Source organism: Cyprinodon variegatus, unplaced genomic scaffold (assembly GCF_000732505.1).
Source record: "Cyprinodon variegatus isolate N-32 unplaced genomic scaffold, C_variegatus-1.0 Scaffold456, whole genome shotgun sequence".
Taxonomy (NCBI): Eukaryota; Metazoa; Chordata; class Actinopteri; order Cyprinodontiformes; family Cyprinodontidae; genus Cyprinodon; species Cyprinodon variegatus.
The window spans coordinates 6,090-9,191 of record NW_015150909.1 but is presented as its reverse complement, the minus strand read 5'-3'; the positions used below and the strand labels follow the sequence as shown (position 1 = coordinate 9,191).

The 3,102-nt window shown below is 36.8% G+C and overlaps 1 long non-coding RNA gene across 1 annotated transcript in view; it reads left to right on the top strand.

The window, feature by feature from the left end:
• LOC107093981 overlaps nt 1-1,602 on the top strand; it is a 3,890-nt gene extending 2,288 nt beyond the window's left edge. Inside the window, exons 2-3 of the long non-coding RNA XR_001481641.1 lie at nt 430-597; nt 1,469-1,602. This is a non-coding gene — a long non-coding RNA (uncharacterized LOC107093981). The remainder of the gene's footprint in view (nt 1-429; nt 598-1,468) is intronic.
• Nucleotides 1,603-3,102: the final 1,500 nt, after the last annotated feature.

The window sequence follows — 3,102 nt, the reverse complement described above, 5'->3', positions numbered from 1 at the left end:
TATATATATAAATTTGCCTTATTAAATGCAAGGATAAATGGGTTTATAAATGTAGTGGTGAATGACTATTGACTACTAATTGATATCTCAATTAATGAAGGATTAGTATGCTACAGATCGCTGGATTACATTTTTTGTTCCAGTGTTTACTAAATATCTGCCTGTAGGGGTGGTAAAAGTTTTGGTTTCACAGTATTATGGATAATTTTTTTATTCTCATTCAAAAGCAAAATAAAAAAAGTTCTTAAAGACAAATGAAGCAATTTGAGGAAAAGTTCTACAGTATTTAAAGCGCACATCTTATATATCTCCGTACACTCACCATGTGATGAAATTATAAATAGATAAATAGAGCCTCAACAAAGTATTTGCATGTACATTTCCACTGCGTCCGGATAAACTGATTTCCTCCTGTTTTGTAATCAACAGGAAGAAGGCTGCAGAAACCTCTAGGAAAGATATGGAGGACTCCTCGATGAAGGATTCCTCAGCTGGGGAAGAGGTGTCACTGGGCTGCTCCACTTTAACCCTGACTCCTCTGGTACCTGAGTCACCGCCTGTCCGCCGCTCCCAGCCCATCTCAATTATCTCAAGCAGGTAGGACCTGCAGGCGCACACACTCTGGTAGCACCAACAACAGGCTGGCTGTGAGTCACAGGGCTTCTGGAGGAGGTTCTGGGTGCTGACTCAACAGGTCAGTCTCTTTCTGTGGAGGTAGTGGAACCTCTACACGGTTAAAAAGTTCTTTACTGGAGAGGAGCCGATGTACATCAATGAAGCTGATGTTGATGTATCAGATTCAGGCATAATATGGGTTTGGTCAAAGAGTTTTAAACCATAATCTTCCACATGTTTACTATCTCCATGCATGATTTAGACAAAACTACAGCCATAGTTCTCTTTCACCCGGATCCTCACCTTTCTGTTGTTTCCTTTGTTTTGCATGGATACTTGCCCTTTTCATCATGTTTTCCTAAATAAGCCTTGGATCTCTGCAGCTCCCCCAGAGTTAATATGGGCGTGTTCCCTGCTGATCTTATTAATCCTCTCCTCTCCCAGCTTTTAAGTGACCAGTGTGTTCAATGGTGCTTCCTTTCCAAAATGTAGCATATAGGTCAACAACTTTGATAACATGCTTGGTAATATAACTTTTTCTACACAGTAAATTCCACAGTGTTGAATGTGCAGTGTCAATGTACATTGACTCTTTTAGAGTTATTACAACAATAACTGGAGTAAATAAAATATGCACTACGTAGAGTTCTAATTTAACACTAATTCCGAGTGGCACCCAATGCAGTCTTAAAGTGTTTCTTTAACACTTCAAAATATACTGTGTATCAATTGTTTTACTATCTCAAAAGAAAGTAAAAAAAAAAAAAGAATATGATTTAAATTGGTTTTAAGTTTGGTTTTATTCTTCATGTCTATTGTTGTTTTATTGATTTAATTTTTTTTTATCTTTTAGGAAGAAAGGAGGTGAATTTTTGTCTCCCTTTGTGTCCCCCATACCAAACCCTTTTCCAGAGCTGTGCAGCCTCCCTCAATCTTCATTGCTTAACAGTTCACTTCCATCAGAATCAAGTGACAAATGTGTGAGTATTTATGCTGAGCAGTAATATCAGTGTTAATCGCCGATTACCCAGTTTGGGAAATACTTGGTAAAGCATCCCTTGGCGTTGTACAGGGATCCGGGTGTTGGTTGGTGGTGTTTTTTTTTTGGCATTATACACTCAACTCGGTCATTGCCCCTTTCCTGCTGTGTGTCCTCATAATCATTCTATTGTCAGTCGGAGTGAAACTAGCTTTAATTTTTATCAATAAACTCCTACTAATAATAACACTACCAAAAATAATATTATTAGCAATTAATAATGTTTGGTGCAATTAGCCTTCATCTTCCTGATGGGGGGCAGTAAGGGATGTAGATAATAGAAATGGGGGAGATGACCTGAAAAAGGTTGAGAGCCGCTGATCTAGGAGACCGTTTAGCTTCATCAGTTATGAAGCTGCATAACTAAATAATTAATTAGCTCACTAGATTTCAGATTTAGTGCAGTTTGCTCTAGTTCTTATTTCTTAATATATAGCATCTAGGCTATTGAAAAAAAATCATTTTTTCTTTTAGGTGATGCTGTTTTCTTGCTTCCATGCAAGCTTATTACTGCAATTTGTTTTTCATGATTGAAATATTCCCTTGCAACTAAATTGATGTATAGTTCTAAAGAGCAGTGTTGTGCCTTTTAAGAATTGAGTCCTTGGGCCACGTGCCAGACAGAGGTAAAGAAAGTATGTTGAAATAATCCCTGCAGGGTTTTTTTTTATGTTGTAAAGGATTATTGTTTTTAGGAAAGATTAAGGATAGCCTCTGTCTTTTTCAGGAGAGGTTTATTGGGGAATAAAAAAAATCCCAAATCTATAAAATATATTTCATCAAAATCCTCATTGCGTTATCTTGTGTTATACTGCATTCTAAATCCAAAATTTTTATTACAGTTATGAAATCATAATAAATGAAATCATAACATTTAGTTGAGACTCCTGGCTTTACATACACCCATATTATGCAATGTGACGCATTAAAGACAGATTCTAATTGGACGATAAAAAAATATCACAATTAATCGATTCTCAACAATTGGTTTAGGAGCTGGGTCTATAGCTATGACTTAGTGGGGATGTATATCTGACAAAAAAAAACAGAAATCACAATGTATGATTTTTTTAAAGCTATTTATTTGTATGATACAGCTGCAAATAAGTATTTGAACACCTGAAAAAAAAAACAAAAAAAACAATGTTGATATTTGGTACAGTAGCCTTGCAAGTCCACAGTTCAAAAGTTTCCTGTAGTCTTCCACCAGTTTTGCACACACTGCAGGAGGGAAGGAGGTTGTTCCCCAGAATCTTTCAATACATAGCCCCGGTCTTCCTCCCTTAATACACTGCAGTGATTCTGTTCCATATGCAGAAAAACACCTGCAAAGCATGACAGTACTCCATTCTTCTTCCTCCAAACACTGTTTGTGGAATTATGAACAGAAAGTTCTATTTTGGTCTAATCTGATCACATGACTTTCTCCCATGAATCCTCTGGATCAT